The sequence below is a fragment of the Macrobrachium rosenbergii genome, chromosome 22, assembly GCF_040412425.1.
Source record: "Macrobrachium rosenbergii isolate ZJJX-2024 chromosome 22, ASM4041242v1, whole genome shotgun sequence".
NCBI classification, from domain to species: Eukaryota; Metazoa; Arthropoda; class Malacostraca; order Decapoda; family Palaemonidae; genus Macrobrachium; species Macrobrachium rosenbergii.
In genome coordinates, this window is record NC_089762.1 from 31,669,453 (window position 1) to 31,695,703 (window position 26,251).

A 26,251-nucleotide genomic window follows, 5' to 3' on the forward strand; every position below is an offset into this window, starting at 1 on the left:
GAAAAATGTACACTAGAATGAAACTACACATAAAATCAGGAATTCAGTGGAAAAGTGAAAATATAGAAACAAATAAAATAAGAAATCCAAAGAAATCATAAACGAATGCGTATTTAACTACAGAATTTTGTTAGTTAAAGAACAGAATCACCACTTTTTTTTCTTGGTCAGGAATTGCACAAAAATACGAATATCGTGTTATCAGTACAGGTGTCCTCCACAAGACTACTATTTTCCAGATTCCTTGATCATTAGGGGGGGTAAATTGTAGAATTCGAAGACCTTTGCCAGATTCCTTGTGTTCAGCTATAAGAGACCACTGTTACGAGGTCTGTAGTTTTTGAGTATTTAATGAAAATCTTTCCTTTGAAAGTGAAAATAAGAATAGGAGAATCCACATATATAACGAAATGCAAACAAATTGAATTTAGATACGCCCATGTGTCTTGAATTCTGAGTTTATTAGCGATTGATTTATTCAGGTACTTTATTTCTGTTGTAAATATTTTATATCCGTTTTATGTCTTTATTTACTTTCAGAACTTTATTGTATAGAAAGTTAAAGGTAAAACATTTTAAAGGTGGACTGCAACTAAAAAAAAGGTTATTTCGCACCTTGAGAGTTGTTGTTATTATCAAGGTCTATACTATCAAGACCTTGATTATTATTACTGAAAAGTAGAAACATTCATACAGAACCAGTTCAATGATAAGTTGACTTGTAAAGCAATATTTCACAGAATAAAACGTTCAGAGGTGAAAAGCGGAAACAAGGAGAAAATAGGGAATAAATTTAGATTGGACAACATAACAAATATTTAAATATGAGAATAGCAAACATTAATCAATGTTGCATTTTGTTATAGTTATTACTTCAGTAGATGAAACCTATTCACATGGAGCAAGCACACACGGGCCGTTGACTTGAAATTCAAGCTTCCAAAGAATGTTGGGGTCAACCTCCCACCGCAGACCCCACACTGCAGCAGTAACTGATCATGATACAGAGCCAGTGAGTTTTTCATCACCCTGGGGGAGACGCGAACCCGCTACATTTAAGTGGCGTTCCATGACACTAACCACTATACCAGCGAGTCTGAGAAGAAATGCGAAGTGGCTCGTTAATATTAACCATTGTGTAACGTTTCCCATAATGCGGGGCAAGTAAAACACGGAATCTCTCATCTCTCTCTCTCTCTCTCTCTGTTTAACTTTCTTAAATCGGTAACGAAATAAGACAAATTAAAATTTTCTAACTTGCTATACCCATCACGCCAGAGGAATTAAAATTGGGGTTAGTTATCAAGATAATGCTGACCCAGTGAGAAAAATACAGTAGATATATTCCAGTTCGACCTCGTGGACTGTGAAACAGAGTTCCGAATATTTATTGTTTTGTTGGTTGTGTCTAAATACCAATTAAATGTCCAGTCTGCATAATAACAAATGATCTCTTGGAAATTAAACTTTCAAGAAAGTTCCAAGTGGATAGAACTACTTTTTTTTCAGGTGTCATGTTCCTCAGAAAGGGACGTCTATAATAAAACCATCTGCAATTAAAATAACATTTTTTTTACCGTAATCAAGATGATCCTGCAACCTTGTAGATGGCGCCACTTACTTTACAAGGACGCTAAAGAAAGGAGACTAAGATTTAGGATGCGGCATTCATATTACGTCCCTGATTCTAGTACCGGTGGAGTGAGAGGGTGGACTCTGATTAGTCCTTTTAGAACTCATGGCCCTTAACGACGTAAAGTTTGTGCTGTTCATAATGCATGGTAAGTATGGGATGAAAATTCCTTAGTAGACATTTCATAATTGGCTTTTTAAATTAGGTATTTAATATTTTTGATATCCTTAGTTAAATTTATACGTTGACATTTCATCGTATGAGGTGCAATGTAGAAATTACAACAAAATTAACTAGGCACCCCATTTTTCCACATTTGATTTGCCTATACGCCAGATTGAAATCTTGGGTAGACTGGAATTCCCAAGTTCTAAATGGCATTGAAGGATTGGGAAATGCCTTGGGTGTTTTTTTTTTTTAATGGAATAGGAAAGTTAGACTGCTGCAGTAAGAACGATGATCGGTATGCTCGAGAACTTCGTTATGCTACGTAGTTGAACTGAACTCCCGTGTATACTCTTGCCCTATAGTAAACTTTGGAAATTACCATAGAAAGCTATCACCAGTTTCCCTTAGTTTACTCAGTTAGTGCAGTAAATAGGCTGTTTTTTCCCATAGGCCCGTGAAATTGCTTGTAAACAACCAACCACAGTGGTTTTGGGTCGACCTAATTTTGTCGGCTTGTTCTCTGGAGCTCTCACGGCTTTAGGCTTTGTTGCTAGTCATACAATTGTTCTTTTGGCTTGAGTTTCCATAGTTTGGCAAGTTTCTCTGTTTTTAGTGCAGCAGTGTGAAATATATTTTTTGCTTTTCCCTATGAAATTTTATTCCTACTGAGTATTCATATTTGATGAATGGGGAATAGAGAAAATCAGTATGGAAGACTAAAAGTAAAAACTCAATTGAAGGTTATTGAAGCAACTGGCCTAATAAGGAATAAACCTGCAACACCGAACTTGTAGAGTTTCCTTGGAAAAATTTTTAAAGAAATTAGTTTGTTAGGTCGCGACGAAATAACTAGTAAGACCACGTCAGGTACAACACCACAAAAAGCATAACTGTGAGTGCTCAGAATAATGGATTACAGGTACAGTGAACTGTGAAAACCGTTTTCAGCGTACAGTGCCCGGAATTTAAAGTTGTATTAAATACGTTGGATACGAGATTACCACTCGTGAACTGATAGAAATTAAGCCGAAGCAAATGAAAGCTAACTAATGATTTTCCACAAGTAAACATGGCGAAATTTGTCAGTTCTAAAGTTCCTACTCACTTGCCACGTGTTTTGTCTAGTAGATGCGCAATTCAGCATAGTTCCTTAAGCTTTCGATTTATATGTTGAATTTTAACATTTTACGATAGGTTCACCTAAACAGCTTTCAATTTTCAAATTTGCCGAAAGTTCTGCAAAAGTTTGCTGTTTGTATACTTTGAACGTTAAGCTTCAGGCTTTTAAATGCCTCATTGCTTGTAATATGTGAGATTCTCATGAGTCCTAATCCAGTCAGTTCAAAAGGTAGGTCAAATCGGTTGCTTTAGTACCAGTTTTTAATTTGCACTGGATTTGGCCCCTGTTTTTAATTGGTTTTAGCCGTCTAAAATAATAGATGTGATCACCTATATGGAAAATATATTTTTATTTCCGACGTATTACTAGGTTGGTTTTTGAAGATAACCTTATTTAGGTCCGAAACTACGTGGCAGTTTTTTTTTTTTTTTTTTTTTTTATCAAACCGTCCTTGTTAATTTACACAGATCGTTTCCCGTGGATGTCCTTAGGTTTTGCTTCTTCGGATAACGTTGAACTTTTTGTAATTTATATAAGATACGTAGTGCCAGTGGTAGTTCCTAGATCCCGCAGACTTGATGGCAGTGATTAACCTCAGACTTGATGGCAGCGATTAACCTCAGACTTGATGGCAGCGATTAACCTCAGACTTGATGGCAGTGATTAACCTCAGACTTGATGGCAGTGATTAACCTCAGACTTGATGGCAGTGATTAACCTCAGACTTGATGGCAGTGATTAACCTCAGTGATTTTTAAACTTAAGGGGCATTGCATGAATAACGTGAAAAGCTTTAGTCATTACGAACTTTGAATGTTTTAATATAAAAAATTAAAAACAACGTATTTTCAAAGTCAACACAACGTTCCTTTTATTCGCATACACTGATGAGAAATATGTGTCAGCAGTAGGAATTTTCTACTGGAGTTGCCTTTAGGTGTCATTTAGATAAGTATCAGAAATTTATGCAGGATGGTTTTCGCAGGCAACATTAGCAACTTACCACATTACCTCCAGAACTGATAGAAGGTTTTTAGAATGTAAATATGAGCCCTTTGTCTTGAACACTGTTAACTCGACCATTATACCACTCCGTGACTTAAAATTTCCTTGTTTATAGCCCTCTGCAGTTTTGGTTATGATTGACATTAAATAATACTAAATTCAATTTTTTTTATCCCATAGCATTTTTAAAACTTTTCTTGCCAATGTAAATTATTTCCTTTAAATAGCATCACCAGGAGATGATATACAATTCTACAAAAATGTTTTTCATAATTTCGAAGGCAAGTGGGATGGGTAACAAAATAGTTTATCCCCTAAGAAAACTAGGAGGGGAGGAATATGTTAATTATTGAAGGAAGCGTTAGATCTGCCTCGTAAAGAATGAAAGTGTTTGTCTGAGAAAAGACGAAAGCAGGAAGGGAATTACAAATCATTTAAGCAGAGGGGACAACTCTCTGAACCGTACTGAGACTGAACTTGTATTCATGCCCCTAATTTCTTGGCTTAGTTTTTACTGAACCATGAATTCCACGTAAGATTTTTAACAAGTTCCTGATCTTCAGTTGCATTACTGGGCTATGCTTTGACCCTCAAATATTGGCTTGTTACCCAGAGCCATATTAGGTTTGTCAAATTGACTAAATTCATACGAAATTGTGGTGCTTGAAAACTACCACGTGTTTACCAAAGCCTACATTTGATTTCACTTGGTATTTAAATTACTCCTTGCACGGGTTCGTACTACCTCGGGTTATGGGTTTTCAACTTTTTACAAAACCTAACCATTAATTAATGGACAATGTAAATACTATGAGATTTGACCAAAGTTCTTATGAAATATTACATCGGTGTGTGGATGCCTTTTAAGATGGCATACTTTTGCGCTTAAATTATGCATCTGGATATTTTTCTCAATGAATGGGTCGATAAGGTCTTTTTTTTAATTATTTAGATTTGCATTCTGAACACACGATTTTTCAAATGAGGCTAACCTGTATTAATCTGCGAAAATCGCTTATTTGGTAGCCAGTCAAGAAAACAGGTTTGGAAACTGTTAAACTGCCTTAAGTGCCTTATCGAATTAATTTTCATGACAGATTTTTACTAATTTAATTTTAACCCAAGTTTTCAATTCACACACGAGTGTGCTTGTCCACACACACACACACACACACACACACACACACACACACACACACACACACACACACACACACACACACACACACACACACACTACAAATTTTTCTGTATCCTTCAAGACCAACTTTTATTTTTTCTTAATGATCTATTATACCTCCTTCAACCTATTTTTCTCCAAGTTTATTGTTGGAGGCCGCCTTGTTGGCTTCATCTAGCCATGTTACACATTTTTCCTACTTCTGTGAACTGGTAGTCTCTTTTCGGTTATGTTAAATTATCAAACTTCTAACGAAAGCTTAGAGGGCAAAGTTAACCGCATATTGTAAATTCATGGATATCAATGATAATTTTGCAGGCGTTTGCGATCAGTCTTCTGTTGCAAGAGGAACGTAATGGATCGGACCACATGCTGTAATGAAGGCTGTTAAAACTTCGAGAAACTAGAATCGACGGAGCTAAAATTTAAGTGAAGGTAATTGTCAACTTATACTTAGTATACCATGTGTTAATTACGTGGCCTTTCTATATGCCATATTCTTGTAGGATATATATGCATAAATCTGGTACTGTACAAATATTCTAAAAAATATATATTTTAGTCATAAAGAACTAATGTTGACAGAAAATCAAATGACTAACGGCAGCTGTGCCACTACGTAATTTAACCTTGCAGTAATGGGCTTTTGATAGAATGAAAATAGGAAAAACTGAAGTTATTTTAAATTGACTGTATCGGATGGCTATAATTATAAATATCGAAATACTGGTTACTTGGTTACAAACCTATAGACACTTCTATTACAATAAGAGAGGATTCCTGAAATCGGGCGTATAGTAAGCGAGCTGATCAAAATGCTTGCAATGAAATAGTGATCATAGTAAAATGGAGTGCTGCATAACTGAATGGGGGCCAAAATAGAAAGTGTAAGACAGGAATCCCTATATCCCAGAGGACTTCCAATGAAATTTAAGAACAATTGCATAATCTGATGCTCAGAGTAATTCTTATAACTCGACCTAGGTATGTCGGCAGTTTTGAATTAAGCTCTTAACAATAGAGTTCGCCTTACAGTGCTCTTCCTATTTTTATCCCTTAAACTAATTACTTTGACGCTTAATGTCCGTGGGAAAACTGAAGGCATTTTTTTTTTTTCAGATTTCCAGTGATATCCTGTACCTACGGCAACCTGTTAATTACACAAAGGCTGATTATTGGCACCACTGAGATATCAGTAATGATTATGGAGACCAGCATTTTTGATTGAAGTAAGCAATTTTTTAAAGGCTCTTACCTGTATTATCTAGCAAAATATTACGATACCAAAGTAGCTAGTTATTTTTCTTATCCTTTGTGGTGTTGGTTTAGATTCAGAATCTTTGAAAGTTGGCTGAAAAATCTGGCTTATTTTCATTTGTAGGAAATTAACCGAAACTACAGGAACCTTTCCCATTAAATTCGGAGCAATATAAGAGCTGAAAATACTTTTGTAATTTGTTTTGCACAGGTTGTTTAAACATAACTTAATTTTCATTGTACATAGGCTTTGTCTCCTAATAATTTACTAGTTAATTATGCAAAGCAACTAAGAAGAATGTATGCTAGTATCTTGAGCTGAATACCCTAATATTTAACATTTATTAGCATGGTTAAGAAGTTTAATTTACCTTATGCTGCCGGTGCTATTCACGGTTCTATTGAAACAGCAGTGGCGCCAAAACGTGAGGGCAGGCTTTGTATTGTAAGGCAGTCATTAAGACGCCATTGCCGAGTTAATCTCACATCAGTATTGAGAGATGGTCGGAACGCATTCACATTTAAAAATGGAAGGCAATATACAATTTATGGGACTGATTTTTTTCGGAAATAGATAAATCGTCAGTATTTGAAGTATGGGGTAGATGCTGACTCAACTAAAGCGGATTGTTGTAGGGGTGGAAGGTCACTGTACAAATAACTTTGTAATATAAGTAAATAGGCTTTTGTAAAATGTCACGTCAATCAAACGCTAGATTGTGGAAGTGGCAAAATGTGAATAATTATCACAGCAACAGAAACAAATGTGAAAACATAAGCTATTTAAATCTAGACTTTAATGCCTTAGAAATTCCTAACTTTTCTGCCACAGATGTTTAACTCTAACCAAGCCTTTACGTTATTCGTTTGTGGTTTAGAGCGCCAAGCATATTTTCCTTCTAGCTTGAACTATACAAGGTAGTCAAAGGACAAGAAGCACTACACATAATTATCATAAAGGATGGATTTTGAGAAAAACCAACTCTAGCAGTTGCCAGAGCAGACATTCTATAAAGACTTGGTTCGACTGATCGAATTCACCCTTAAAAGAACAGGCAAAGTAAGACAGGAAAAAAAAAAAAAACAGCAAGAAAGGGCAAAAGAAAATTCATGACACTGGATACTACCTCACGTTCTTGCGAGAAACTGGCGCTCTAGTTATCATTTTAGTAAATTTAAATCTAAGGGAGATTGAATTTAGAGTATCTGCTCAAAATTGAATTTGATTAAATACTATTAAACTAGGTTTGTAGTGAGCTTTAACAATTAAAGTTTTTGGCTATGGTCTGAAAGTTTTCGTTTTCCCTCTGATAGGTGTGACATCGGGAAGGAAGAGTCTCTCCAGCAATGATGGTAACACACAATCACATCTAGATAAATGTGCTAAAGAGTTAATTACATCGTTCGTCCAATGTAGTAAATTTTTTGGAGACCACCTCTCGTCATGGATTATTTTTGGAGACCTACCTTTCCGCCCACACTTAATTGGTATATCAGGTGGGTAGACGTATATTCATGGTTAATTCTTAATATGAAGTTCCGAATTTTCTGATTTGCATGGCTTGTAAAAACTAGTCGTACTTCAGTTTTGAGAAGTCAAAGATGAGGAACGAGCCGTAAATTAAAGTTTGCTAGGTGCTTAAATGACTGCAGTCGGCGTGAAATTTTGAGTGCTCGTCTATGCAAATCCTTGCATGACTTTTTCGATGAAGTTAGTCTAGTTTGATTTACTGTAGTGCTGAAACTCACTGGGCAAAAACTGAACTCTGACCCAGTACTGAAGATCCCATTTACCTTATTTCCTCATGTCATACTGGCTAACATACGGCCAGCAAGATATATGGCATAAGTCCTCAAGCTGAGTGATTTTGTTTCGTGAGATTTACTTTTGTCTTGTAGGATTAAGATGATTATCTTTAGGCCCGTTGTTAATTTCCTTCCATACAGACTATCTGCCTCTGCAGTGTTAACGACGTTTGTCCTTCAAATGTCCGAAGTTGTATTGCTACTTTTTAAGGGGCGTGGCCCATTGCCATTTCCTGCCTGTTTAAAACAAATGTCGATAAATTGCTGTTTTCTTGGACATTATTTTTCATATATGACCTTCAATTTTGTGTTTGTTCAAGTAACTGGGGCAACATTATCTTTATTATGATGATCATACGTGTTGTGCTATTGCTGTGATCATGTAATTAGTATGTTAATGTAGTTTTGTCCTTGAATGTTTTATCTTAAGTCATCTAGCTTACACTGGTTAACACATGTTTAAGTACTGACCTCATTTAGCGCTGCTTAATTTTAAATTTAGAGATCAGTAGTGTTGTAAATTACCGTGGATGAATGCTAAAATTAATAATGAAAAGTTTCTTCGCACCGGTTAGTCATCAAAGATTTTTAGCTTTCCCATTTAGATTATTACTTTGAAAATTTTTGCCCTATTACAATAACTATAGTCACCCCTAACAATGAATGCTATCATTTTCTATGATTTACCAGGTTTTCTCTCAGAAAATTTCTCCTACAAAATAAGGGTAACTAAAATATAGATAATTGACATTCTTGATATTAAACTTACACCTACTACTATTACTTTACAACAGTAACAATTACTACAACAATTGGTATGCCAGCACGTGTTACAACAACTACTGGTACTACTTTCAGACTGTCTACACAATCTCCAACGCAAGTCCTACTTTTAACACCACCTGCTTCTATTTCTCGGCTCTGATTCTGCAATCACTACTACCACTACTATACATTTTACTGTTGCTACTACTTACACTGCTATAAAAATGCTACAACACGCATTTACCGTAACAACTGCTGTTACTACCATTGTAACTTTATGCGAGAGCAAGATTGTGTAGCGTAACAAATGTTTTCTTTCCAGTTTGAAAAACAAATACTGAACTTCTCTCCGCCCCATTAAGATAAAAGCCCCTCAATCCTACTACTCTAGAAGTCAAAACATACTCACTGGTATGGACTTAAAACCAGGTTGGTTTCTGATATTTGGTTTTTAATAAATTTATGAATTATTAGTTTATTACTGTGATAAATTGTACTGGGTTTTACCGTGATAAATTGTACTGGGTTTTACTGTGATTAATTTTGTACTGGTTTTTACTAGAAACTGTATGTGCAGACTTACATTGCCTATTCAGATGCTTTAGATAAAATTTAAAGATCAATTCCTTTTTCGTCAGTTTAAAAAATTTAAAGATCAATTCCTCTTTCGTCAGTGTTTATGGTTTATATACTTTCATAACTTCGATCAGCAGCTCAGTTTAGTGGCACGAATACTTAATTTTTGCCCCATAATTTCGATGGCCTACTGTTGGAAACCATTTCTTTGTGTAGGCTTTGAGACTTGCTTGTGCTGATCCTTACCACCTGCTGACGATGGGATACTTCGATATGAAACATTTGAACAACTGCAGGTCTACAGATTGATCAGTTAAGGAAGCATCTCTGGAATAGCACAGATGGAAAATGTGAAGTGTGAATGCATTACTGTGAAGATCGTGAAGTGTCTGCTACCACCTCGAAAAAGGTATTCAGACTTGAATTGCATGTTAAATGTTTTTATGAAGGCTAGTTAAGTTTGATTAAACTCTAATAAGTTTATGAAGGCTAGTTAAGTTTGATTAAACTCTAATATTAAAGTTTCAAAACTGCTTGTGTTCACACACACTTTGTTTGAATAGTGGGTTTTTTATTTACCAGCATAAATTAGATGGTTTGCTATATGAACCTTTTAAGTAAAGGGCGAAACACATCAAAATTTATAGCACCTGCTTAGTTGGTTTAAAATACATTATTATAACCGCAGGTCTATTAGAGCAAGAGGATTCTGAATGTATTGAAGACGATTCTCCATATCACAAACAGAGAGCGAGAACTGCAGCTCTACTAGAGCAAGAGGATTCTGAATGTATTGAAGTTGAAGACGATTCTCCCATATCACAAACAGAGAGAGAGAACTGCAGGTCTACTAGAGCAAGAGGATTCTGAATGCATTGAAGTAGAAGACGATTCTCCCTATCACAAGGGGTGAGAGAGAAACCAGGGTCTATTGTCTAAGAGGGGTCTGGAAGCTGCGGGGGAGGGTGCGGGGGAGTGGGTGGGTAGGGATAGTTCTGCAAGCATCTTTGGAAGTCAAAGCTGATCTATTGGTGAGGTTTTGAAGAAGTGGAAGATATTTCAGATGCCATAAAGTTAGACCTGTGAGCAACAGGTACCTGGTAGTTCTCACGTCTCCAACCAGATGCAAGATATGAAAATAGATGAGATTTTCATTGGCCCGTCAACTAAAGAGGAATTCTGTATTTTTAATTTAATTATGGATTTTTGAAACCTTCCACCTTACAACTAAAAATCAAAGGTTTAAATAAAATAATGTAAAATGTTATAAATTAATTCCTTAAAAAACATCTTTATACAATGTATAAAAAAACCTCAATAACCTCAATATAATTGTGGTAAAATCTCAAATCTCAATTGATGAGGAATACATTTCATTATTACTGTCTTACTCTGTACTTAAAATGCTTGCCCAATCATACTGAGAGAATGCTCTCCTTAACTGCAGTCCCTTAACATTCTTTGATTGCACTAGTCAAGCAATACCAGTCAAGCAATACCATTCTTTGTCATAAAAGGTTTTATGTTGCTAGCCTGCAGTTCCATTGCTTCAGCATTCTTAAATTCCATAATTTCATTTATGGCACATTTGTCTTCATACATCTCAACGGCCTTAGCACCAGCATAAGTCTTCTTACCTCAGCACTCTAAATGTCCTCTGAAATATAAAGGACATTTTAAATCAATTCTAGAAAAGTCAAAAGTAAATTAATAAACAAAATGCAAAAGCATGCATTTTATAGCCCATAGTATATATATTGTAAAGAATTTCCTAGAAAACCAGATTGAAAAAGCTTGCATTCTCTACAAATTATCTTGTCTAAAATCCACAAATTAAATGCCAATAAACCTCTACACTGAAGGAACTATTGATAGTGCTTTCCCCCCCTGGGGTAACCGTTCTCTCTTAGAATATTCTGCAAGTGTATGTAATTCAGGACTAGGTGACTAACAACAAACTTCCCCATTAACATCACCAAGAGGAGCTTGTCTGACCAGGTCCAGACAATTTTTTTTTTTTTTTTGTGCATTACAAAACTTCAACCCTTAAATTATAAATTGCATTTTGCCTTAGCATACAAACCAGAGCCTTTAATATAGTTATCAGTAAGGCATACAAACCAGAGCCTTTAATATAGTTATCAGTAAGGCATACAAACCAGAGCCTTTAATATAGTTATCAGTAAGGCATACAAACTAGAGCCTTTAAAATAGTATTAGTCTCCAAGCAGCTTTCACTTAGCCTCTTGAGACAAAGCGTGGCTGAGGAGAGGTGGGAATATTGGTTACTATGGGTATACAAACCATAGTCTTCTACATGCACTCTCCTTAGGTGGGAGGTTGTTTCTTAACTGACTAGCCACCCAGAAATGCAACTACCCAGATTGCATTAGCAATCAAGGGAAGACTTCCTGTAACCTCCAACTTAGTCTGGCATTGTAAGGAAATGTTTGGCAAACCATAAATTCCCCCCAGATAATACATTTTGGAAATGCTGCTCTAGCTTGGCCCACTAAGTTTCTGCAAGAGAGGAGCCTTCCAATCATATCAGACCATCAGTATCACAAGCTGGGATCTCTCCTGAGACATGTCTGTCTGTTACCTAGTCAGTTCCTGGGAGGGTGGTATTAGACCAATACCAGAAGTACCTGGAGGAACACTATGTGCCATGGAAGACCTGCCATCAGAGAAGTTCAGAATTAGGGCTGACCATCCTGTACACCTCCCTATATTCAACAGCAGCCAAGCTAGTAAAGGGTATAAGGGAAAAGTAAGAGTACTGCCAAGCATGCACACTCTCCGAGCCTGTGGTGAACCATGAACCGGTGGGTGGCACAGTTACGTACAGATGTATGCAGAGTGGGGATCTTATGAGCAACCAATGCCACACAGTCTGGAGACCAGGTGCTCACAGAGCCAGTGGGCCAAGGTGGCTTTGGAAGCAGTCCTCATGTTCAAAAGAGCTGAGATGGGGTACTGAACACACTCAAGAGGCCAATGCCAGCCTGTCCAGAAGTTAAATGATCATTCATAAGTGTTTTAGAAACTACTCTCCAAATATGAGCAATGCCCTCATGAATGAAACTACTTTCCAAATATGAGTAATGCACTCAAGGATGAAATTACTCTCCAAATGAGCCATGCCCCATGAAGGAAACTACCCTCTATATGAATCATACCTTTTGATGGAAACTGTTCTCCAAATATGAGTCATGCCTCATGAGATGAACAACTCCGCAAACATCAATTGGACCTCATGAAGGGAAATACTCTCGAAATATGTTATACCTTCGCAAGCTTCAAAAGTTGAAAAACTTGAACCTCATGTCCACCCATGATGTTGGAATTATCTAGACACAGGATATTTATGTCAGTTAGCTCAAATTTAGCACAGTCCTATACTCTTATACGGTTTGTTACAAAACCTAAAGAAGGAAGAAAATGTTTTGGCATTTGACACCAAAAACTGTCACTTAAAGGAGAGATGGATACGTAGATTAGGGCAGGGGAAAGGTACACTACCTCAATTACTGGCACACTGTTGAGTGGCCAACCAGCCACTGGGCTGAAAGTCTTCTCACTTTTAATTCACAGAGCAGCTTCGCTTCATTCCATCTTCTCCTAAAAGCTATAGTAAAATCCTTCCTTCAAAAAGTTCAGTGTAAGGACTGCTGAAGCAGCATTAGGAAGAAGCTTGGTGCCTAATAATGACCAGTAACTGGGGAGTGTAGGATTATTAGCAGTGAGGTTATTCATTATATAGTATACCCAATCAACAGGGAAACAGAAATTTAGACCTACCAAGTAACTGAAAAGATTAAGCAACATCTAACTACATAATCACCAAGTACATCAGGACAAATGAGGCAGCAAGCTCTAATACAGTATGATTGTAAATGCCACAAGGTCTGTATATCCGAGATATCCATGAAAAGAGGGAAAACTGCTTTGAAAACTGTTACCTGCAAAACTGGCTCTCTCTAAATTCAGATTACGAAAATCAACCTTGAAGCAAGTACCAAGAAAACAAAAAGGGTCTTCAATGAATTATAGCATGACATAAGGTGCCTAACCCTAGTGAGGAACAAGAGTGATGTTGCCACTCGTAGCTATTTAATAAAAAGTTCACACAGGGGATAAGGTTGGTACTAGTGAAATGGCTGAAACAAAAGCCTGTGACCTGAAAAACAGAAGTTAATACCCGAAGAACTTGACCAATGCTGATAATCTCTTTACACCCTAAAAAAATTCAAAATGAAGTCTAATCACATGATGTATGGAACACAGACACTGAGGGGGGAACTATAATAAAAACCTTAATAAACAACAGACACTGAGGGGGGAACTATAATAAAAACCTTAATAAACAAAATTACTGTAAGAGTATTGAATTGTGACATGTCAAAATTGTATTTTTTTATATTTGTAAAATAATTCAACCTTTCCCGTAAGTTAAAATTAATTCCAAATCCTTTGTGCATGCAGTACAATTAACACTGAGGGGATGACAAGCTCTCTTTATTACTTTTACTTCTGCATGATGATTTATTCATTGCTTTATTCGCTTTGGAATGCTGTTTCAAAAAGTCAACTGGCCCTCAAAATAAAATTCAGTTTGAGGGCAATACCTGTACTACTTGCCTGACAACCTGATCAACATTGTCTCAATACGTACATAAATCCTATCACCTGCTGTACCTAACCATACAAAACTTGAGCTTACAAATATATGCACCATTCAGTACACACTGACCACATGGATTGAAAAATCAACATTAATCTCACAAAAGGAAAAACCCTCCTCTAAAACACCTAAAGAACGAATCCCACTAATGTAACCAACCGCATTTTATAAGTAAACTGGATATATGATTACATCCGCCTGGTTTCACTGATCATACTTGCATGAATGTGAACTGGACTTCTTTAACATACCTGTATAAGTAAAGAACAAATACTGTATCCAGATATCTATTTTAGTTTTAATTAAAATGTATCATTTAAATATATTTCAACTTTTTAACAAAATTATTCCTTTCCAATAAAAAGACATTAATTGACAACCACAAACTTACCACTGCAACCTTCCGTCAGTCTACAGAGACTTCACTGTACTTGATTTCAATATCCCTCAAACCTGGTTTTCTACAAATCTGTAGAAAAGCAAAAATAGAAGAAAATTACTATTAAATATACTGCACACATATACTGTACTAACACGATGCAATGCAGAAAACATCCCTTTCAATGTCATTTAGGTTACATGCATTTTAAGTAATAATGTATTTCATTCACCAACCAACTGTGAATCTATAATACTGTATGCATGTAATATACACTTCCACTATATAACATGCACTACCCTGTCTCATCATAAAAAACAATACCGGCCTATAAATTAATTTTCATTGCAATTTGAATGCAGTAATGGGTTTATCGTTTCAAAATATACTCTTGCAATCTGAATATTTTGTTCTTCACTTTTCATAATACTGTACTTGCTACTTGCCTTCAACATCATCCACATCTTAAATTCCTCCCAACTTCTCAGTACTAAAATATATCATTAACTTAGCATACTCGAGGTCATCTGAAAATCAAAACCAATACACAATATTCAATACAGATATAAATAAATTCTTATCATTCAATACAGATGTAAATAAATTCAATGTAGAGAGACTTACAATAAATAGGTATCATGAGTGTCCTTCCTGCCTTCATTAAATTTCAACCGAATATAAAACTGATCCAATAACAGGCAGCCCATACAACAGATGACTCACAATAGGTAGTCTGTTAATGTGAATATGTCCAAATTAACACACTACTACCCAGACACACCTAATCTTTAACATCTGATTGAAATATGGAAGACCAGGTAAAAAATAAATTAAACTACAATTTGTATTTTTCCTAACACATGCACCTACACCTTCATATAGGCCTATATAGGAGATTCCCGTGACTAGGCTGCCTGTAGACTCGTTCTACTGAAAACCACTACTTCCTGTGCCTACATCTGCCCTAGTCTGAACTTACCCATAATCCCTCAATTGTTGAACCAGCCCAAGTATAAGACTGGGATACCTTTGCAGGTGGAGAGAGAGATTGGGCTCAGAGGGGTGGAACGAGGAGGGTAAATTTAACTATATGAAGGTGTAGGTTTGCATGTTAGGAAAAATACAAATTGTGGTTTAATTTGTTGTTCCGATAAGAATAATCCATACACCTTCATATATATAGGAGACTCACAACTAGGAGAGGGTAGATCTCTCAAAAAGTATCATGGTAGAAAAACCTACAAATAAAGCAAGTACAAAAATTATTTGAGAACAGTACTCACTCCAAGACTTCTGGAGCCATTATGGAGACATCCTCAGAGTAGCAGAGCTAAGGACCTGATCAACATCATTGATGGAGTTTAGGAGCTGCTCAATGTGTTACACCACCTGTTGTACTGCCACAACTGGACTCAAGATGAAGGTGTCCAAGGATTTATGAGCGAAGTCCTTGAAATAGAAAGAGGTAAAGGTCGTCTGTCTCTTTCAACCTCCAGCATGCAGGACTGGTCCTACTGTGTAGTTCTTCTTGAAGGTTACAGAAGGCCCCATACTTCTAATATCATGTGCCTTGACTCTGGTGGGAACAGGACTACTACTACCTCCTGGACTGGAAGCTCTTCTTATCACCTCTCTCAGCCAGAAGGAAATGGTGTTCTGGATACCTCCTCCTTTACTCGACCTGTACTAATGAATAACCTTCGTTTTACAGGTCTATGGGAGGCTCTGCACAAAAGACCAACTATCACACAAAGACCATGATAGGAAAACCATGACAGCAACTGAAGTCGAGTGACTCTTGAAAATGAAAAAGTCAATGCCAGTTAACTCTTGAAAAATCAGAAATTCAATGCCAGTTGTTTAATTCAGCAAATAACTTCAATATATGCTTGTGTAACTATCCTCTACAGACATGGCAGTGTTGGAAAACTTAAAATATTGTAATGGACAATATTCTGGTCAACAGTAAAACACCACGAACGCAATACCTGGCGACTGGTTAGTAAGCACTTGTGGAGTTCTTACATAAGGAAAACATCTTTGATTAAAACACTACCATACTTGCCTTGCTTAATCTTACATGTTAACCAATCCCCATATTTTAGCCTGTTTAGCCTCTGGTTCTTCGTTTATAACACAGGCTTCTACCATGGTAATTCTATTAACTAATTATTTCTCACCTATGCCAAATTCCAATATCAGAAGTGGTAGAATGATGAACAATAAGCCAAACCAGTCTTTTAGCTGTTTCTGCCTCTGATTCTTCCAATTCCACTACTATGGCAGAGCTAGAATAATTTTCTAGCCAACAAAACACTTTAATATCAGAAAGAGTAGAATGATGGTCACTTTAAAATTTCTTCTAGCCTATTAGTGCTATGAATGAAAGTGAATAAAAATATTTCCTTCTCATTCAAAAACAATGTTATTATTGCAGTTTCCTGTAATTCCTTAGGGCACTGTTTAGCATGTGTTAGATGCTTAAGCACATTTGCTATTATAAATGAGCACTTCAGCAAATTTTATATTCATCTGTTCCAATACTCTTGGATATCCTATAGCCATAGGGGCTGGGGCCTACAGCCTTCAGTTCATGTATAATGTACAGCAAGAAATCAGAGTAGACTATATACTATTGCATGCAAAGGATTTTGACATAGCCTAGCTTAGGCTACGGCAAGCCTAACTAATTTTGTGTTTTTTGTTGCAACCAAATTACTTTGTCCCGTATACCAATAACTGATGGAACCTAATAGTCTTGGTAAAGGTCTCATCCTAAACTAACAATTAACTACGCTAGTTCAAGGAGGAGATGGTATGAAAATGAACCCTCATTAATGAAAACGGGGTCTACATCGCTGGAAGCACCACAACACATCAAGTACTACTTAAATTTCTTAAAACCTGGCACATAACCTAAAGACAATCAAGCCCTGCAGAATTCCTTAGGCTATTAAATGAGCAACTTCATACCTGGCCTGCCCTGCTGTCATCCACATGGCCTACGGCAGCCTCAATACAATGCTAGCAGCTAGCTGTGAAGCTTTCAAAGCCCAGCTTATCTCTACAGCATAAGAGACGTCTCATGAAACTAACATCAAGCCCGACTGAATCTAACCACCGAAAAACCGGAATGCGTTAGGTAACTAGAGGATACCACGAAACAAAAATATGATCTTCATTACTTAAAACATAGGCTACCTAACCATTACAGAAATTTACAAATTACATAAAAATATACACAATCCACTAACCATTACATTCCTAGAACAATTTGCCACTTAAACCATTTAAGATTCAATGAAAACAACCATTCATTATACGTCTTTTCACGATAAATCTTTACAATAAAATAAGCCATCATGGTTAAAAACACTGGAAAGTTGGAAACTATCAAACGACTAGTTAATAACTTAGTTTAAATGAATTCACAGAAATAAAGTAAAAGAAATTGACCATCTTTTAGAAACAATTCTCATAATATCTAGCTTGTCACTTATCTAAAAGAAATACAGCATAAAAATATAACTTAAAAGTCTGTTATTTGTCAAAGTATTTGATTACCTATTAAAAACTTTCGGAGGTCCTAAAGGCTTCCAACTATGTTCATCTGGCAACACTTATTTTACAACTCTGAAAGCCTCTGATAGTCGACAAATGGAACTACAAAATTAAGAAAGAAAATAGCTAAGTGGCAACTTTATGACGCCAAGTATAAGATAGTAATTAATTTCGGGATTAAGCCCAAAAATAATTGCATCTTCGTTTTGGACGGATAAAAATAAAATCGTTTAAATCGTTTAAATGAAAAGTTGATGTGCTCTATGTAATAAATATAATTCGTATGCAAAAATCCATGTATTTTATACGGGAAACTGTCTATAATATTAATATATTAGGCCTATTATCTAAAAAAATAAGAGGTGCAAACAATTTTTTTATATCACATAGTGCTAATCATTATAGTCTCTTATTTTCCCCACAATTTTACTTCCATTGATCATTCATTGGACGAATGAGAATATTCGAATGTCTTCAAGACTTCCCTCACAGAGCTTCTGACTTAAATGGGCCCTATCTTTTTTTTTTTATCTTGGCTTCGAAATAATGTCGTCGTTCCTTTTTTAATGAGAGTAAATAATGTCAGATAGAGCCTAGCCGTTCTCATTCACCTAAATATCCACCCGGGAAGTTAAAACGATCTTCGAACCCTGATGATCCAGACCCCATTTGAAAAGACATTGATATTTGTCTTCCTCAGAACGTGCCTCTGGCATCACAGTTTATACAGTCTAAAGATGCAACATGAAAAATAAACGTTTTGAAACACGACATATTATGAAACATGTGCGTAATATATCAATTAATGGAAAGCTTATGATTTATTTACTACTTTATCTAAAGTATCATTCAGGTACTAAAATAGTTAGATTATGACGATTCAATTATAATAAAATTGACATTCTTAAAGTAGTAATGTTCCATTTAGTATATTAATTGACTAGTGGAATCACCTAGTAGTCATTTCTTTTAAAACAATATTATTATGTTCTAGTAATGATAGTAATACCATCAATACCAGCAGCGGTGTTATTGACTTATCTGTTCTATATAAAAATTTTAGTGGACATTGGATTAGTAGTTTTACTAGTAGTATTAGGGATGGGGTGGGGGTCTCTCTCTCTGGTGGTCTTCTCTCTCTCTTGTTTACTATAATTTATTCTAACACATTAAAACATTAGTTTTCTTGATATTTGGATTGTTTTGAAAATTACTATATTCAATAGCATTTAGTTTTAGGTTTTGAGAACAGTGGAGATGAAAGTAATAGTTTTAATGGTGTTGGCAGCAACAGTGGCACAAGGGATCATTTGGGCAATGACGATGTTGACTAGTGGTGATCAGTGAAAGGAACCCTCAATGACCAAAGACAAATCAAACACAGAGGTAGTAATAACATCGGCAGGAACTTGTTAAACGCATATAAGAAAAGGATATACAAATGATGGGACTGGCAGTGGTAGTAGTAGTGGGTAGTGGTGGTTTTGAAAATATCAAGGTGGGAGGAAAAGACTTAAAAGATAAACCTGTTTGTTGATGTTATAGTAGAACTAGTGATGGTGTGGGATATCCCAATGGTAAGAGATAAAGTAGTATCATAAAATTAGTACGCAGTGTGATGTTGGTATTCTGGCCCTTACTGGGAAGAATGCAATCAGAGAGACAAACGAAATAATGCAATTTCATAATGAGACCAGAGAACATTTCATTCAATGAGAGGATCACCTTATACCTGTTATGAAAAATTGAGAGACTCTAAGATATTGCAGAATGTGAAATCTGAGACAGACATCTCGGGATTACTGTCTAATTGCAACTGAATAGTTAGTTCCTGGATGGGACTATTTGTTTAAAGGTAAAAAATTTTCATTCTCAATAGAAATTTGATGTTAAAGGGTAAACAAAGAGTTTTTATATCCTAGTAAATTGTTACAAAATAGTTGAACACAAGTTTCTTCACTTGCCAAATGTTGAGAGCCTATAGTTAAATTAAGTTCCAAATCATTAAACAATTTTTGAAAACCAACTGGCTACCCTAGAAAACATGGTAGACCTGCAGCTTATAATGCAAGTGTCATGAACCACATTATAGGGGGAAATGAATTTCTATCACCAGAAATAAAGTCCTCTAATTTTCATTTGTTGGCCGGAGACTGAACTGTCACTCATTGCATTTATGCCCAAATAACCGATTCTCCCAACGAGGAACTGAAAAGTGACTGCTTTTTGGAGCATAGGAAGTAAAGTTAAAGATTTCAGATATGCCAGCATGACTAAAACAGCCAAATCCCTCCTAAACGATGGCTATTGTAATTGCAACACTAACAACAACTTTACCAACTTTGCTCATATCGGTAAAACAACTTGTAGCTTCGATATTGCTGCAACACGAGCATTGAAAGTCAATGTGTCAATGCATGAGGACTTAGTGATTGTGTCTGTCTTAAGTCTCTCCCAACTACGAAAAATCATATTAATCAATGATGAGTTGGGTAAGGAATTATCTTTATCACAATAGATATCAATAACGAGAGACTGTGAAGAAAATATAAACAGGAAACCATTTATATACACAAAAATTATGACAACTTTCATATCTCGATCTTTACGAAATAACTATTGTCAAAATGTTCAAATTCGGGCTTTAAAATGCGATTTCCAGATACCACAAGTATTGATTTAGTTGAAATTTCAGGTACTTTATTTTTTTTCATTGCTGAGTATTTTGGTAAAATCTAACAAATTATCTATAAGTTAAATTAATTCAAATTACTATACACAATCTTCGAGTAGAGTATAGTAAAGTGACAGATTGAATATCTATACAAGATATGCACTCCCAGTATAAAATGTCACCTTTATATTGATTTTGATCTCTTTAGAGGGTTTCAACATTCAATTAATTATAAAAAACTGGCGACCAGGCGTTATATCTCAACGGCTTCGATTCTTGAATAAAAATCCAATTAGGTGAGATGGCACGCACAAACTTTATAATAGTAGTTGCTAATGTTATGTTATTCACAATGTTACCATTTCCCAATACACACTCTTCAAAGGAACGTATAAATCTTTTGCTAATATAGACACTTTCACAGAAACTTATAAAACCTATTTACTGATGGCTTTCGCAATAATTTCAGCAATGGGTCTAACAAGGAAAACTGGAATAAGATTTGAACTCAAACTACCTTACAAATGACGTCACAGGTAATTATCTCAAAATCACAATCATTTACAGCTACATTCTCACCTCTCAAAGTTGAGATTTTGTGAAATATTAAGTAGCTGTTTTGTAACAATAATATTTTGGTACTGAAAATCACAAACCCACAGTTTTTTATATTCTGATTGGCTGAACTGGGTAAAGGAAATTGACAGTGAAACAGTGGTTCCTTTCAAGCTAAGGTGCTACCACAAATATATGCCTTAGCTATGCTACTTGTGAAAATTCTTATATATAGTAAAGGCATCAACCTCAGAACTGAAGGCTTGTGTTCTGGTAAAGCGTTGACCTAAAATAAGTTCTTGCATACAGTTTGCCAGGCCACTTAAATAACCTGACGTCATTACACTGGAGGGGCGAGAACTCACGAAGTCCTCCTCAGATGAATGAGCAATATTTCATGACACGATAATCAAAGCCACTTCTGAACATGGAGAAATTTGGTTGGATTTTAAAAAATCTTGAATTTCCAATATTAACCTTTAATTTATCCCATGTATAAAAAAAAAATCAGCAATTACCATTCGGACAACGGCTTTATTTAAACTCTTTCTTGGCCAGCAATCGTTATCATTTCACTGTAATGGGTGCACAATATACCTAACACAGGGCTAGCCTATACAAATTAATAATATTCCTTCTACCCTGCTACCTGAAAACCAATTTGGCAGAGATCTATAAAATTCACAAACCTAAACGAGGCTTAAAACAGAAAATAATCGTAAAAAAGCAGATGGTTTCATCTAATATTAAAACTAAAACTTGGAGGAACTGTTTACAGGCCTGGCCAAGGGCTGCTTGGACCTTAAAGGGTAAAAGCAATAGAATGTTGTGGGGAGTTCGGGCTGTGGGAAATGGGGGAACCCGTCACATGAGTGTGATCAAAATAACCAAGCATTAACCTAACAGGATGGTAAAGTAAATATATCTTAGTTTAACCAGACCACTGAGCTGATGTCAACATTATTTTATCATCATCCAGAATTTTCCCTCAAGTATAAATATCCATCGGAAATACATCAAGTGTAACGCAGGCTATTATATCACTTACAACTAACCGGCTCTTAGTGCACCGTCCAAACAGACACATAAGCCTACCTATAAAACGAACAATTTACTTGATTCACCGGCTTCCTCAGCAAAGATACCACTTACCGATTTACGATAACAGAAAGCTCTTCTCAACAGAAGAAAAAATAGTGAATAAACACAATGGAAGGAAACCTCTTCTTTGTTAAAAAATGAGCCTTCACTTGAGAGACCGTCTTCTGCCGAGCCCAAATGACAAATGGCTCTCAGATTACAGGTAGCCTCATAAGACCAACCATTGCTATGGAATACGTGTTTGCTGACGTCACTTGGAAACTATTGACTGACGTACCTAGGAGCTATTATCAAAACCTGTCGTTAAAATTCCTACTTGCTTCGGCTAACGTTTTTCATTTTTTGCCTTCTATGAAAAGAATGCTATTTTTTTCATTAGACAAATGCCAGATGTTTCCCGCTCGAAGCTATTGGGGAAGAAGAGATGGATTGCTTTCCACCACATATGAGCAATACCGTTAGCGATAATAGTAATCCGATTTTTAACATAATTCGATTTGCTTAATGATTAAGTTACCTATACAGCAACAAACGTACTGATGAATCCATATGATATGAGGTATTAATAAAAAAAGAAGAAGGCAAACATGAATATATTGAAAACTATGGTAGCTGATTTCATTAAAAGAATAAAACCATAAGGCAATGCAGCAGAAACATAAAAACGGCAGGTATACACACGAAGGCGTGACTTTGTGAATGGTTTTAACAGAAAAAGCAAACTTTTAAATAAATTTGTAAACGTGTTGAATGACGAAAAAAATAAAATATAGTTTTAAACCGCTGTGGAGTGTCATATCAGAGAACTTTACACAAATAAGATAGTGTCACGTATCCAGACTGTCCAGAGTTAAGTAGATAAGCTCAGGATAATAAAGACAAACATTTAGTCTCTTGTATCGGACGTCACTGAACCAGTAGGGCTTCAGCAACTTGCTAGACGTGGCCAAAGGAGCATTTTCAGAGAAGCAACTAAATCAATCACTCGGCAGAGATTTAAATAGACCTGCACAAGAAAGTTTAATATGTTCATTTTTAAAAATTCCTTTATATGAGTATACTTTTTTCAGTCGTAATTCTCTATTGTCGCAAATATTTGGTGCCAGATATGTCATAGCAGAAAGTTCTTCAATTAAAACTGGTAGTTTCTTAAAGATTAATTTCATTTACCACTTTAAGCTTCGTTTTATCATATGAATAATATTGGTTTTATTATTTTTTTCTACACTTCTTTGCTTAAAGCATTATCGCGCAAACACTTGTGTATACTGCTTTATCAAGGGTTACGCTAAGGGTTATTACACTGTCCGTTTTAAGAGGCGTCTTTATTCAGGTATATAAAAAAAAAGAAAAAAAAATCCCCAAAACGAAACACTGTCTAGCCTAAAAATGCCATTTTCTTTGGTGTCTCTTCTACCATTGAAAACTGTATTTTATGACTCTTTGCGTAATAATGATGTCACCAACTTCATCGTTGATTGGTAGTTGCCGACTGCGAGGTGAAATAGTTGCCATCAAACTTTTTCTGCAAATCTTAATCAATATTTACAAGCGCTCATATCTAACAATTATTGTTCCAATTCATAATGCTATATAAATTCAATAGAATGGCACTATAAAATAAGAAATATTAACCTTTTATTTCGTAACAGAAAAGTTGCCAGATAGTCCTTTATTCTTTTGAATTTAACTATTACTCAAAGGTATAGCAAATGACAGATTGTATTTTTATTTTTAAATATAGAGGTTTGGTTTATCAGCTGAAATTTGACCAACATTTTCTTTATTAATATGTATTTTAATGAAATTATAAATGCATCTAAATATTAGAATTAATAAGTCTAATGTGCTCAAAATTATATATAGCTTCTCATGAAAGTTCTCCTATTTTAGGATCCTTGGAAAAATGTAAACTTTATATTGATTTTGATGGCAACGGTGACGTAACGATTCATTCATAAAATACGAAGAGGTTATACTCAAAAACTAGTCCATTGTTGAATAAAAATACTTTCTATTGCTTTTTTCAGACATTTTTACCCATCATTTCATTTATAATCTTAATATCTGGTGAATTTTCTTCATAATGCAAAATATTGGAATTAATGGATAAAATTTGTTCAGAATTATAAAACCTATTCTAATAAAAGTTCTTATATTTTAGGAATCCTTGAAAGCCAAACTCGAATAAGTAACATCAGTTACCATGGTCAAATGACGTATGAGTCATTATCACAAAATCACAATCATTCATAGGTATTACCAATAGCCGATTGCTTTTTTGTGAAATAAAAATACGGTCTTTGCCTTATCAGTAAATTCTAGCCATCACCTTATTCATAAAACATGTAATTAAAAGCATTTCCAATGAACTTGCAAAACATTAGCACCAACAAATACAGTCTTTTACAATTTTATATACAGTTTCTCATAAAAATTCTCTTCTTTTTGGGATCCTTGGAAGAAAATTTTATATATAGTAAATATCGGTCTCCATGGCAACTGTCAGTGTGAATTAATTCAGTAACATTCTGAAATACTGCAAGGCAAATGTTCGTTTATTGCAAGTGTAATGAGGAGTTAAATTAAGAATACAGACCAATTTTCATGACACGATATGTTTCCACTTCTGAATAAATATGCACCTTAAAAATGGATTGTTTTCAATACAGTTAGCTCCAGACAATAGCAATATCATAAAAATGGTTCTGTTTTCGAGTTACTTTGTCCAGTTTCTATAAATGTTTTTCAATGCAGGCCGAATATGTTGCCAGAATTGTTTTCAGTCTTCGATGACTTAACTTGAAAATGAATTCTGTTTGTTTGGTCAAACTCTGTTTCACTTGACGTTTTAGGTTAAAGGTATTCCAGATGAAATATTTAAACTAATTAAGGAAATTTGTAATTTATATTCAGCAGTTTGTCAAATATTTTTATAGCTTATCGACTTTCATAATTGTATCTTTATTCCAGGAACCTTGATTAAGGAGATAAAAGCTTCATGGTTCCTTTAGTAGTGTCGGGTTCCAGACCTAATTGTTTCTTTCTGCCATCAATACCTGTTTAAATCAAATTTAAGCTTCGTCTCATATGGACGAGATGCCGGCTAACTATGTACATAAGTATGATACAGCTATTCTTTGTTTCAAATGTACTATCCATGGAAATATGAAAGCCTGTAAGAAGAAAGAAGTCTGTTTCAACTAACTATCAGCTTTACTCGACATAAATAGAGTGTCAATTACCCAATTACATGATTAATGGTCCTTCTCAATGTTAGATTTGGAATAACAGAAAGCTCTTCTCAACACAAGAAAAAATAGACAAAAATTTCGTTCCTTAAAAATTAGGGGCGTTACTGGTAAGACTATTCCTCCAGTGACTTAGTCTGACAAATGTCTAACAGATTACAGCTTGCTTCATAACTCCCAGCTACAGGCATGGAAAGTGTTTGCTGACGTCACTTGGAAATTTTTTACTTAAATCTTAGTTCAAGCCATCGATATTTATGTTTCTGTTCTAATTTATTTTGTCCCACATTTATAAAACTCATTTAAACCCTTAAGTATTACGTTGTCTATAGCCAAGTAAAACTGTTTTTCAGCAACAGATTAAAAATGTACCTAATTTTTGTCTATAATCCATGATAGTTTGATATATAGTATAAGTAGTATTAAATAACAAACGGTCATATAGCACTCCATTGTGAACTCCTCATGACAAAGATTTTGATGCAAATTATGGAATTTCATTAAAAGAATTAAAATTTAATATATCAAACAACTAT

General features: G+C 35.3%; 3 long non-coding RNA genes across 5 annotated transcripts; 2 read left to right on the top strand and 1 right to left on the bottom strand.

The window, feature by feature from the left end:
- The first annotated feature begins 1,668 nt into the window (after positions 1-1,668).
- Positions 1,669-7,854, top strand: LOC136850713 (uncharacterized). Of its 2 annotated transcripts, XR_010856701.1 has the most exons (4): positions 1,669-1,781; positions 5,425-5,541; positions 6,226-6,335; positions 7,678-7,854. It is a non-coding gene; the product is annotated as an uncharacterized lncRNA (long non-coding RNA). The 2 variants fall into 2 exon arrangements; XR_010856700.1 differs by lacking the exon at positions 7,678-7,854 and having other exon boundaries at positions 6,226-6,397.
- A 1,061-nt stretch (positions 7,855-8,915) lies between these two features.
- LOC136850714 (uncharacterized) lies at positions 8,916-10,458 on the top strand. The gene is made up of 3 exons (XR_010856702.1): positions 8,916-9,363; positions 9,727-9,919; positions 10,199-10,458. It is a non-coding gene; the product is annotated as an uncharacterized lncRNA (long non-coding RNA).
- Positions 10,459-10,777: 319 nt separating this feature from the next.
- LOC136850715 (uncharacterized) lies at positions 10,778-22,645 on the bottom strand. Of its 2 annotated transcripts, none has more exons than XR_010856705.1 (3): positions 17,828-17,923; positions 14,586-14,663; positions 10,778-11,167 (listed from the first exon to the last, which is right to left on the bottom strand). It is a non-coding gene; the product is annotated as an uncharacterized lncRNA (long non-coding RNA). The 2 variants fall into 2 exon arrangements; XR_010856704.1 differs by lacking the exon at positions 17,828-17,923 and adding an exon at positions 22,516-22,645 and having other exon boundaries at positions 10,786-11,167.
- Between the last annotated feature and the right edge of the window lie 3,606 nt (positions 22,646-26,251).